General features: G+C 39.6%; 1 pseudogene; it reads right to left on the reverse strand.

Annotated features, from left to right (window-relative positions):
* Positions 1-1,118: 1,118 nt before the first annotated feature.
* Positions 1,119-2,048, reverse strand: LOC118852396 (annotated as a pseudogene).
* Between the last annotated feature and the right edge of the window lie 11,829 nt (positions 2,049-13,877).

The following is a 13,877-nucleotide window of genomic DNA, read 5'->3' on the forward strand; positions in this document are numbered from 1 at the left end:
CTTTTTGTATGTAACTTTAGGGTTATCCTTGATTGAAGTATCTTTATCTCACCCCCATATATCCTATCATTTATCAAGTCTTAGAATAAAATTTTGGCATCTTCTATTTCTTACATCATTATATGTTAACCTCGCCCCTTCCCTGTCAGATAGTTATCCCATATAACAAATTATATTTTTTTAAAGAGGAAAAAATCAGCACAAGTGATAGATACATTGAGTAAGTCCAAAACCATGTGCAATGTGAGCCTGTGGACCTCCAACCTCCATGAAAAGATAGGTTGGGGGCATTCTCTCACATTTCTTCATCTGAGTCATGCTTGATGTTTATAATTTTGTTACATTCACTATTTTTTTGGCATTGGTTATTTTCCCCAATGTCTTCTTCATTCTACTTGCACATCTCACATCTGTTCTCTTCTCTCTACTCACACATTCCCGGCCCTAGTTCAGATTTTCATCCATTTGAGTTTGGACACTTGCTGCCAATTTCTTTCCTTACCAATCCATCCTCTTGTGGATAATAAATTGATGTTAAGAAAACACAGATCCAAGCATATAGAAATCTCTGCTCAAATGTCTTTATTGCCTCCCCACTGCCTCTAGGATAAAATATAAAATTCTCAGTTTAGCATTTGAACCCTTTTAGTCTGCCTCTCACCTACCCTTCCAGTCTTAACATATGTCACATTACTTATTTTACTACACTGTATTTTTAGATGAATTGACCCAATAGTGTGTATATCCCATCTTCTGCTTTTGTAATTTTGCACATGCGATTCTCTGCATCTGGAATGTACTCTTCCCTCACCATTTCCTCTTAAAAGTCTATCTTCCTTAAGCATAACACACTCCCAGTTTTTAATATTCAACCTCTTGAAATTACTTTGAATACTTTTGGCTAGATTTTAAATTTATTTATCTAAGCAGATGCACTTCCCCAGCACAATGTAAGCTCCTTGAAGATATTTTTATCTTTTCATCCCCAGCACCTAGTACAATGCTTTGCATACAGTAAGTACTTTAAAATTTTGTTGAATGAATTTAAGCCAGAATGTTGCTTCATTCATCTTTTTGCTTCTTCTTGTGTTTCATGCAGACTTGAATTGTGTGTCTTATTAATGATTCATTATCTTTTGGACCAAATTCTTGAAGGCTTGTATCACTTGTTTGTTTCTGAGGGTGTAAATGAAAGGGTTCAGCAGGGGGGTTATTGTAGTTGGGAATACACTCACTTCCTTTTGGAAGGTGAAGTCTTCCTTTGCTGACGGTTTAATGTATATGAAAAGACAGCTGCCATAGGAGAGAGAAATGACAATGATATGGGAAGAACAGGTGGAAAAGGCCTTTTTCCTTTGCTGGGCAGAAGGAAATCTGAGAATCGTCTGGATGATATTTGAGTAGGAGAAAATCACTAACCCTAAGGTTGTCATTAGGGTAACTATAGCTAAGAGAGAATCAACCAGCTCTACAAGGCTTGTGTCTGAGCAGGAGAGCTTCAGAAGGGGAGTAGTATCACAATAATAATGATTTATTATATTAGATGAGCAAAAGTCCAGGAGACTCGCCATTAGGACTGCTGGGGCAGAAATCAGGAACCCAGACAGCCAAGAGCAGAGGACAAGCAGCATGCAGACTCTGCTGCTCATAATGGTTGTTTAATGCAGTGGTTTTTTGATGGCAACATAGCGGTCATAGGACATAGCAGCCAGAAGATAAAACTCTGTGGCTCCCAGAAATATGGCAAAGAAGTACTGAAGGAAGCAGCCAGCAAAGCTGATGGTTTTGTTTCCTGTTGAGACGCTCAGTAGGATTCTGGGAGTAAAAATAGTTATGTAGAAGATTTCTAAGATGGAAAAATTCCTAAGGAAGAAATACATGGGTGTCTGGAGGTTGAAGTCCAATAGAGTGAGAGTGATAATGGTCAGGTTGCTGATGATGCTGGATATATACATGAGAACAAGGAAGAGAAAAAGTACAACCTGCATTTCAGTGACATCTGTCAGCCCCAGAAGAATGAAATCAGTCAACGTGGTGAAATTTTTCATTATGATCCTGGTTGAATCTGAAGGTGAAAAGGAGAGAAATCAATGGGTAGGATGAACCCCAGTATTTTAGATAGGGACAACCAGTCAGAATTGATACCTGACATGGAAGACAGAGGAAGATAATGTGGAGAGTAGGAACTAAGGGGTAATACTACAATAAGATTAGCTGAATCAACAAGGAGCTGGGGATGTTTAGTGTGAGGATACTTGAAGCAATATGAAATAGTCTTCAAGTATTTGAAGGAATACTTAGTGCAGCTTTTAAGTTTTGATAACTTTAAGATATTAATAGCTTTTCTTAAGCTATTAAAGCTTAAAATTGCACTAAGAGTTTTGGGACAGCTGTGTGTGTATGTATATGTTTGTCTATAAAGTCCACATGTGTGTAATTTCCCATGCCTACTTGTTATTATATGTCATTCCTTTCTGACCCACCTCTAGAAACCAGAGAGAATTCCTTCAAGATAGGATATGAGGAAGGTATTGGGAGGGGGCACACAAAAACCTATCCTATCTCTCTACTTTTTTCCCAAGAGTACTTCCAGCAATCCTTCCATGGTATTATTTCCCTGTATGTTTGAAAGGATTTGGGGAGCTGTTCATTTGCAATATAGGTCTTTCCTACTGACAAATAGTAGCTGCTCATCAGTAGCTACTCCTCAGTTTGTCAATTTGCTTCAGGACTTCAAATCTTTGTTGCTTTCCTTTCCATGAGTATTGCAGTTATTGATCTAAAATATATGTACTATTAAGAAACAATTGATAATAATCTCTTTGCCTAGATAGTTAGAATTCAAGAATCCCAGAATGGAAGAATCTGAGAGCTGGAAGGGATACCAGGACTTCTCTCTCTGGTCATCCACCTTTAGCCTTTGGTTCCCAGTAGTGTGCTATTGGAAATTAACATAACAATAGATTGTATTTATATGGCATTTAAAGGTTTTCAAAATGCTTTATAAATGTTATCTTATTTTTAGCCTCATAAAAACCTGAGAAGTACATGTTATTAGTGCCCCTATTTTACAGATTAAAATGAGCTACTTACAGAAATTGAGGGACTTGACTAAATCTTGCCATAGCTAGTAAGTGCCTGAGGATGGATCTGTACTCATTTGCTCTTGGATCCAGGTCTCCTGCACCCTCTGGGTGTTTCATTGAATTGTTATCACAATGATTTTTCTGCTCCACAGACTCAGAGAACAATGGAAACTTGTTGTTTGTCCTTTGTTCTTGAAGAGGACCATGACACTAGGAAGGTGATGCCATGACATGAAAGTGAATTGGATTTAAGTGAGGGAGGATGGTGCAAAGTCACCAGCCTCATTAGCTCTCCTGGAGCCATCTGGGTAAAGTGACAAGATACAGATCAGAATGATTGGAGATGGCCCTGAATTCAATGGGAGATCCTGGCCTTTTTAAGTTAAGGTCTTTTCCAGGTTTCAGTTTGACTGAGGCAGCACCCATTCAGTGATTAAGCCTAGGTAAGAAATGAGGCAAAGAATGCCTCTTTTACCTAGTCAAAAAAAATCAGTCTGGGAGGGGAAGATCCACAGTATTTCTGGCCTAAACAGAAACAATTGCTGTTTATCCTCACTCAGACCCATTAGTGGCCAAACAATGACCAAGTGGAACTTGTCCTGGGATCTATTGTTGACAAATCAATGAGAGCCAGAGTGATTTGGGCTTAAGACATGGTCCTTAAGAAAGAAATCTAGTCCAGAAATCCTAAGGTATCTTGTGAGATTTCAGCGATCAAAATTTATATTCCTTTGGGCAGAGTATCCACAGGTGAAGGTATGATACCCTATGTGGATAGAGGGAGAGGAAAGAGGTAGAAGAGGGAAGGAGAGATGGAAGGAGGAAAAGAGGGAAGGAAAGAAAAAAAGAAGGAAGGAAAGAAAATATGGGAAGAAGGAAGGAAGGTAGGAAGGAGGGAGGGAGCTTCATTGCCCAACTGGAAATGGAACCTAGTAAACAAGGGATGCACATGCCTGAAAATCCAGATAGATTAATGGAGGTTTTCAATACTAAGTTTTCCGAGCAGTGAATAAAAGATGAAGAGTTTATATATTGGTGACAAAATAGTATTGCATATAATACATTTTCTCTGAGACCATTATGGAGTCCTGCTAGTCTTACCTTCATAAAAACATAAATCATTACCCAGGTTTTATAATAATGCAACAGAGATCATCAACTAACCTCTACCCACATCAGCCTTGTGACCATTCATCACATCTCTGTTTCCCACATTAATACAACATCAAGTTAATTCAAAGACTGTGAAAGGGCTGAGCTTATCTTAGGAGGTAGATTCACTCAAAAAGGAAGAAATGGGATTGACATCAGAATATGTTCTAAAAGGAATGATGCTGGTGACCTCTGCAGTCCTGATGGGGTCTCCTTAGCAAGTTCCACACTAACCACTATCACTTAGGTTTTATCTTCTTTGTTCAGTATGGGCACTGGGTTTTATCTGAGTGAATCATCTAAAGGTGCCCTGGGGATGCACATTCTGAGGATGTTAGTGAGCATCTAATTGGCACTTTGGAAATAAACCTCAAACAGGAAGAGAGTCCATAGAGACAGAGGGGTTCCCAGAGAGCATCAATTAGTCAGTTAATCAAAGAACATTTATTAAACTCCTATAATGTGCCAGAATCTGTGCTAAGTACTGGTGATACAAATTAAAACAAAAAATAGTCCTGGCTCTTAAGGAGCTCACAGTTGAATGGGGAGAGAACATGAAAACAATATATTCAACCAAGATATATACAAGATAAATTGGTGATACTCAATACAGAGACAGCCCCAGAATTATATGGGTTAGAAGAAAGGCTTCCTGTAGAAGGTGGGATTTTAGCCCAGACTTCAAAGAATCTGGGAAACCAGGAGGCAGAGACGAGTAGGAAAAATACTGCAGGCATGGGAGGCAGTCTGAAAATGCCTAGAGTTGGAAATGAAGTGCCTTGTTCAAAGGACAGCAAGGGCCAGAGTTCCTGGATTGCAAAATATTTGGAAGGGGATATAAAGTATAAGAAGACTGAAAAGGGAGGATGTGGCCAAATTTGTACACCAAACACCAAAAATAGAAGATTTTCTATTTGATCCTGGAGGTGTTAAGGAATACCTCATGTTTACTGGATATGGTGTTCATTAAATGAAAGTGAGACATGCATTTGAGAAAGATAACTTTGATAGCTGAACAGAAGAGAGACTAGAATGGGCAGAGACTTGTGGCAAGTGAACCAATACGTAGGATATTGCAATAGTCTAGGTATGAGATGATGATGCCTTGTACTATGTTGGTGGCAGTGTCAGAAGACAGAAATGGGTGTATGGGAGAGACATTGGCAGCTGATTGGATATGGGAGTGTTTCAACAATCCGGCTAGTGGTTGCTGTGCGGGGTGTAAAACCAGCAACAACCAACTTAAAATCAATTAAGTTGGGACTTTCTTACTGTTTTAAAATGTTTAATTAAGTGTGTTTGATTGAGTCTTCCTAGGTGCTAAGCCCCAGGCCCAAACTCCTATTAGGTGCTAAGCCTATGTGGGTGTGAATTGGTAACTAAGGTGGGACTCCAGGTGGGACCAACGAAGGGAGGTGCTAACACCAGAGCCAATCATAGGAGCCTAAGTTCTGGTTGCTCAGATGATGTTTTATGATGTCCGAAACTGTATAAAAAAGGAGAACAGAGCTATTTGCTTAAGGCTCTCACTTCTGGAGGCAAGGGACTTTGGGCAGCCTCTATAAGGGCCTTCCAGCTGAACTCATATTGATGGTTTTCTTGGTAACTATGAATTATATTTGGTCTGTTGATGTTTGTAATTTGTTTGTATTTACTCTGAAGTTCAGGGTGCTGGCTTTTTCCCCTGAACTAAGTGAATGATATTTGTTTGTTGGATTAAAGTAAGATTGTTAACCCTTTAAAGTTGTTTTCCTTAGTAAAGCAGGTCAAAAGAAACTGGGCTTGTAGCATTCTGTGAGCTAGTTGTTGTTGGTTTTACAGCCCCCCACAGCAGCTGCTGCTAGCTGGATTGTTGAAACAGGGAGTGAGAGAATGAGCATTCAAACTAGTGACAACTAGTTTGAGAACCTTGGTTATGGTGAGAATAGTGGTACCCTCGACAGTAATAGGGAAGTTATGAAGACGGGAGGGTTTGGGGCAGGGGAAAGATAATTAGTTCAGGTTTGATGTCTATGGGAAATATAGTTTGAGAATTCCATTAGGCAGTTGGTGATGAGAGACTGGACATTAGGAAGAGGTTACGGCTGGATACATAGATTTGAGAATTATCATCAGGGATGAAAATTGAGTCCATGGAAGTTGATAAGATCACTAAGTGAAATAGTACAGAGTGAAAAGAGAAGAAGGCCCAGGAAATGGCACTTTCTAGGATACCGATAGTTAGCAGGTATGACCTGGATGAAGATCCAGTAAGGCAGAGTAAGGAGTGGTTAGACAGGTAGGAGGAGAGTAGTATCACAAAATCCTAGAGAGAAGAGAGCATAAAGGAGAAAAGGGTGATGATCAGTGTCAAAGACTGAAGAGAGAGGAAGGACGATAGCAAAAAGGCCATTCAATTTGGCAGTTAAGGAAGCTTTAGTAAATCTGGAGAGAGCAGTTTTGTTTGAAAGATAAGGTCAGAAGCCAGACTGTACAAAGTTAATAAGAGAGTGAGAAGGACAGGAAGTGGAGGTAACTATTGTAGAAGGCTTTGTCAAGCAGTTCAACTTCAAAAGAGAGGAGAGAAATGGGACAAGAGCTATAGAAGTTGGATGGATGAAATGAAGGTTTTTTGAGGATGGAGGAGACATAGTCAAATCTGTGAGCAATAATGGAGCAGCCTGTAGACAGGGAGGGATTGAAGATAAGTGAGAGGGGAGATGAAAGAGGGGGCAATCTTTCAGAAAAGATTGGATGGAATGAGATCACTTGTGCAGGTAGAGGAGCCTTGGCAACGACAAAGGCTACCTGATTATGTGAGACAAGGGTGAAGGGGGTGGAGATAATGGCAAAAGGGGAAAAGAGGGAGCTCTTGGAAAATGATCTCATTCTCCACCCCTCCAATAAAATATGAAGCAAGATTCTCAGCTGAGAAGGTAGGGGTAGGGGTATCCACGGGAAGTTTGAGAAAGGAAGAACCATTGTGGTGAGTGGGATAGGGAGTTAATTAAGGAGGTATAAAGGGATTGCCTTGCAGCAGTGAGGCCCCATTTGAAGTTGCATAACATAAATGTGTAGTGGGCCAAGCATTGCTTCATAATTTTCTCCACTTTTACTAATCATGTATGTATAGGAACAAAAGCAGCAGATGGTGGAAGTGGTCAGAGGCTGAAGCTTGTCAGGGTAAGATTAGTTACAAAGGGGCAAGTCATTTAAGAGAAGAGAACAGTGTGGAGTTGAATTTTTTTTACCAAAGGGTCAACATGAGGAAGGGAAGAGCTAGTGCAGGAGTGATTGCCCAGACAAGAACCTAGGGGTTGAGGGATTAAAGGCCATGATGTAGGTGAAGAATAGGGTTTGAGGTTGCAAGGCAGAGGAAGAGATGGAATGACAATTGATTGTGACCAGATGAGGAAATTTCAGAGTGCTTGAATATGGAAGTGGTGTATTTGTGGTGATGGCAAGATCAAAGATTTGTCCATTTTTGTGTATGGCTGAAGCAAGATGGAGAAACAGATGATGTGTAATAAGTAAGTCGAGGAATTGTGAGAGCTTTAGTGACTGGGAGGATGGGATTGTCCTTAGCAGAAGTAGGAAATTTGAGGAGTTGAGGAGAGAAAGACTATGAGCCAGGTTCTGAACTCACCGAAGAAAGAAGGGAAGAAAAAACTTATTGAGGAATGTCCTGGAGATTGGTAGACAACAACTACTAGAATTCTAATGGGGGTAGTATAGATGGATTGAGTGAATCTCAAAGGAGTGATTACTGAATGATGGTGGTAGTGGGAGAACTTGGAAGTGGTAATGGGGAGAAAGGAATATTCCAACTCCTTCATCTCAACCAGTGAGTTGGGGGGTGAATGAAAGTTCAACCAGAATTGGAAAAGGAAGTCAGGGAGGTTAGGTCATGAGGAGGGAGCAAGGTGACAGCAGAAGTTGGAAAGAATGGAAAAGTAAAGGATGTAAGATGAAAGCAACTTTGTTACCAATGAAGCAGACATTCCAGAGAGCACAGTGAAAGAGGTGGGTGGTTTTAGAGTGGGAGATGGAGTGAGTGGGTGTGTTGAGGGGAATGAGAATAAGGATTCAGAGAGTGGGGGATGGAGAGTTTTAATGATGATATCCTGAGGTTCAGAATCACTTTGTTAGCAACATTATGGTCAAGGAGGGAGATTGCTCATCATTGAGAAATGAATTCAGGTTGGTTTTTATTGTCCTTGGGGATTTGACCTCAGGGTGGAGTTCTCTCAGGGTCTCAGGTAGTTCAGGAGAGGGAACATGTGCTAAGAGCTGAATGAATGGTATTGCTCTTCTTCCCCAAAGTAGGAGACTGGGCTAGGAACTTGATAGAAAGACCTTTATCTACCTTCATGGAGGGGAGGAGTCTAAGACTTGATGGAATGGTGTTTTCTCTTCTTCCTGAGAGAGGGAGAAGACTTGGCCTGATTGAAAGGCAAGGGCAGGAGACTTTTGTGTCATGGAATAGCATTTCTCTTCTCATGGGAGCCTGGAGGGCTCCAGACAGGAAACTCAGCATGATGGAATGCCCTTTCTTTCCTTCCCAATGAAAGCTAGAGATGAGGCAAGAGACTCAGAGCAATGGAATGACATTTTTTTTTCACTTTATCTCAAAGATAGGAGACTGGTATACGATGGGAATGGCAAGTCTTCTGTAGCCCAAGTCAGCTACCAATATAGTGGGAGATGTGGCATGACTTTCTAATTTCTTCCCATTCTTATCTATGTCCAGCAATCTTTTGTCCGGTACTAATGTTCATGTCATTCGTAATACGTTTTTCCCTTTGTAGTATCCCACCTAACTTTTTAATTGTATGTACCACCTTTGGGTGATTCTTAAGAAAATGTTGCTATATTTTTGTGAGGTTATGTTGTACTTCAGTTAAGCTAAAACGTTGCATCCTTTCCACTTCTAGAGGACTGTGTAAGTAGGTGGCATTCCCCACTCTCATTTTGTTGAATTTTTGTATCATTGTGCATTCTTCTTGTCATGTCTATGATGTACAGGAGCATTGGATGTGGGAACAATTGACCAGAGTGAAATCATGCTTCTTTGCAACAGGGTGTTGTGAAGTGATAGAGAGCAATGGGTATAGAGTGAAATTTGCACAAACCAGTTTCAGTAGGGTCAGGAAGGTACTGAGGCTGAAATCATTACACATTCACATCTGTTAAAAAGAAAAAGAACTTGGAATATCTCTGTACATAAGTTATCTTAAGGGGACCTGTAACAACTTTCCAAGTCCATCTGTGACCAATATCATTCTGATTTCCTCCCCAAATAATTTCTTCTGGAATTAGTTGAAGATCTGGGGGTTTGCTCCACCATGTTTTGATTTCTTTGCCAAAGGTTTCTCCTTTCTCTTTTAAATCAAAGTAGGATAGAATTAGAGTTTAAAACGTATCCACAGTTGTGGGATGGGTTCTCCTAGGTCTATCATTTACTTGGCTTGCCACTATTCTAATGACAATTTTCCAACTGGTGGCTTTTGTTTTCTTTTTCCTGGAAGTTTCTTAAGCATTCCATTAAACGTTTGAAAATTCTGTGATTCCTTGGGATTCAGTCCAGATTTTGACTTTGTGGACAGTGAAGGGTGATCCTAGATTCCTCTTCACCACCACAGACCAACTATAATAGCCAATCAATAAACTTAGTCCAATAGGGGAGTCACCCTCTACTTGTGGACAGGGGAGAACAAAACCTAGCCCCAGATACATGTGAATGACACACAAATTAATGTTAAGCAATAATTTTTGCTATTGAGTGGGCCAATATAATCTTTCTGACAGGCTGTTCCCAGTGTCCAGCATCTGGCAATGAATTTGGATAGTGTTTCAACAATGATTCTGTATGCCAGAAACTGTGCTAATCACTTTATAAATATTATATCTTATTTGATCCTCATAACAACAATCCTATGATGTAGGTGCTATTGTTGCTCCTACTTTATAGCTGAAGAAACCTGAAGCAGACAGAAGTTAAGTGACTTGCTCAGGGTCACATATTTAAGTATCTGAGTCTGGATTTGAATTCAGGTCTTCCTAATTCCAGGTCAAGTACTGTGCTCTAGTTGCTGCCACCACTGAGTTACTTCTGAAATTATAGATTATATAATTACTTTTCCTAGGCTTAGTCCCATTTTACTTTTAATCCAAGATTTGGCGGGCTAAATGCTCAAATGTCTGATTTCCTCATATGCCCATTTCTCAATGATTCTATTCCCCTTGCTATGCTCCTTTATCTCTGCCTTTCTTAGTTTGCTGATGTGATCCACTCTCTCATTCTAATTTGCCTCATATGATTTCCCTTTAATACAAGCTTAGACATGTCTAGCTTTAATTTGCACATTTGAATTAGCGATATCTTCCCACAGGTCCCTGCCCCAGACCTCATTGTTATTCACCATCAAATGATCACACCTCCATTTAGCTGACCATAAGGCTAATCCATTAGTGACAGCCCATGATTCAATATAAATCACATTATTGAGCTTTTCCCTAGTGGTCCTAGTGACAGCCAACTACATTGCCCTTAGTTCAGCATGCTAAATGAGTTTCCATCCCCTTCTTCAGCATTTGGTCTCAAATGAATGGGCTGTGGGTGGCAACTTGCCAATTTATGTCTTGTGGGGTGAGAATAGCACTTCCATTAGTGAACTATGTGCATTACTTTGCTTTTGTCCATCAGCTCTTGCCAGATTGGGAACCACTTAGCAATGGGTTTGCCTGATCTGGTGATGTGGCTCTCTGGGAGCTTAAATGACTTGTGAACAGTTTGAGGGGTGGTCTGGGGTGACTAGAGGAGGGCTTTGGGGAGGGTCTTGAGGAGGAGTCTGGGGAGGACGAGATGAGGTCAGACTCCAGCAACCAAGAGAATGGAATTGGGGGTGGGAAGTATCTGAAGGAATGGATATTGATAGTATCAAGGGTGGGAAGTAGCTGGACAATAAAGGGCAAGGCTAGCTAGAGATTTGGGCCTAATGATAATGTAAGGCTTATGGCCTGAGGGGAAGGCCAGATCTAGTTGGAAGATTCAAGGGCAGTTCAAGAGGGCTCCCAGAGACTGTATTCCAGGTTGAAGGGGGTTCTCAGAGATTGTGCCCTCATCACTGTGGCCCAAGGGATGCTAAAAGTAAACTTTGTCACTAGGGCATGGCAAATAAGAAATTGCAAAAATTAGAGAAGTGGAGTGAGAGACAAATAGACGAATTATTGAGAGGCTCAGAAAGTGTATGTAAGGTGGGAGGATGGAAGACAGAAACAGAAAGCTCCAGTCATGGCCAATTCTCTGAGGGAAGTTATGAGGAAGCAAGAAGGAAGAGGCGATCATAAACAATCCTTAAGGGAGAATCTCAAAGGGCACAGGACTTCAGGACATAGGAGAGATGTGGGTAAATGGGCAGGTAGGACAACCTGTTACTATTGTAGTAAAGGACATTTTAAGAGAGAGTGTCCTGAGTTAAGAAAGGAAGAACAGGTAGCTCCCCTCCTCACTTTTGAGGAAGAAGACTTTTGGGGTCCAGACCCAGCTGAGAACCCCTAGTAAACCTAAAGTTTGGGGATCATAAAGAAGATATAATATTCTTGGTAGACACAGGGACAGAGAGATCTCCCATTTGTACACTACCCATTGGGGGAAAAATTGGGAGAAAAACCCTAAAGGTTATGGGGGTTAAGGGTGAGGATTTCCTGGTACCGATCTCAGAATGGACCCCTATCTATTGGAAGGATCAACAGGTTTTTGCTCAATTTTTATATATACCAGAAGTAATAGGATCAATAATTCCTATATGTGGTAATCTGGAAATGCAGTTGATGTCACCTGAAATTTATTGTTTCTGTATTTCTAAAATTCTCTTAGATTGTGAAATTTGAGAAGACCATTATGTGATTTTAATCTGAGTTCTATATATGTGAATTGGGTGCTTTTAAAGGATGTGATGAAAATTTCATAATTCTAAACTGTCATATTTGGTTTAGAAATGTATTTACCTAGACTGAAATGAGTAGTTCAAATTTTACGTATATGATAATGTTTAGGGCATTATTACATTTCTATAGTATAAATTTTGTTAGAGTCGCATTAGGTTAAGAAGTTGGACAATTGCTGAAACCTAGGAAATTATAACTTCCAAGTTTTGTCTGGAAATTCAGTTGAAATTGTTTTTGCTATAAATTAAGTATTTATACAAAGGCCTTGCTGGGTCCTCTTGTAATCTCTGCCAATTCAGGATACATCGTGAACTGTTAAAATGTGGTTTTATAAACAGTTATTTTTTCTTTTACAGTGCTAAGAGTATTGGGTCTTAGAAATTAAAATATTACCACTAGTGATTAAAATAATTCCTCTTGTAATCTAGAGGTTAGATTAAGAATTGTACTTAATTAAGAAATTGAGGTTGTTAACTGAATGAAGGGCTTTTGGATATTCAATCTTGTGTAAAAGTTTTCAGGGTAGAGGGATTCCTATGGACAAAGCTTTTAAAGTCCTGGTAAACTTTGTTATTGTGATGGGGATAGTTTAATTTGGGTATGTAATGTAGAGAAACTAAGCATTCTCCCTATTACAACAATATCTAGAAATTCTGTAATAACAAAGAATTGAGTGGTTATAATGCTTTGAAAGGCATAGGGGTGTGATTTTCAGGCTTGTATCATCTAAAGATGTATTTATGTGTGTTAATGTGGAGGTTTATGGACTAATTTGTGATGGCACTTTGGGAATTTGTGAATGAATCCCAATGTTTAAAGGTTATTTTGCTTTAAGAAGGAGACACATCTCATTTTAGAGCTGTCCAAATAATTTTTCTTCATGAAAGTTTAGTGACAATCCCTGTTTATATCAGGATCAATTTTAAACTGTTTAAAGAAGGGAAAATACTTTTGAAAAATGTTCTGTAAAATCTTTTTGTATAATTTTTAGAAGGCCTGCTGAATTTCCACCTGTAAGCTAATTGGTTGTAGTTCAAATCTATTGTGAGTTTTTGGAGTTTCTGGGTGAAAACCTTATTAGAATTATTAGAATTAATGCTTATCTATAGAAGCCTTGGGGGAGGGTGGTTAAAGTCCCATTACAGTAGGGGTCAGAAGCCTCCAAACCTGACTTCTTAAAGTCAGCAGAACTGATAAGGTGAGATTTGAGATGGGGTTTGGTTTGGTAGTTTTCATTAGTGAAACTTGCCATCTGATGGAAAAGAACCCACTCTCGGGGTGAGATGATATGATGCTTTTTTTATGGCAGATCTCAGTAATCAGAAATAAGCCGGTAGTGACAAAAGGGAAGGTATCTGCCAGAATCTGTTACCATTGTGAAAGAAGTTGGTTTCATGGGGGAAAAAATGGAAAATTGGATAAATGCAGATATGTGAAATCTTGTTGTTTTTAATCAAGTGACTGGCTACATTGGTACTCTTGTATAGCCAAATGAAAGATAATATGGCTTCTAAAGTATTAATGGGAATAATTTGGGAAAAAGGGAAAAGAAGTTTTATGAGGTAATATTGTTTACAAATGTAAGGGTGAATCATTATCCCATAGACAAAGGCTGGGATTTAAAGTTATATTGTATCTATGGGGGATAGGGTCCTTAGATGTTTTAAAGTGATATAAGAGCAATTAGATATTAATACAAATCATGTAATC

Source organism: Trichosurus vulpecula, chromosome 5, assembly GCF_011100635.1.
Source record: "Trichosurus vulpecula isolate mTriVul1 chromosome 5, mTriVul1.pri, whole genome shotgun sequence".
Lineage (NCBI taxonomy): Eukaryota > Metazoa > Chordata > Mammalia > Diprotodontia > Phalangeridae > Trichosurus > Trichosurus vulpecula.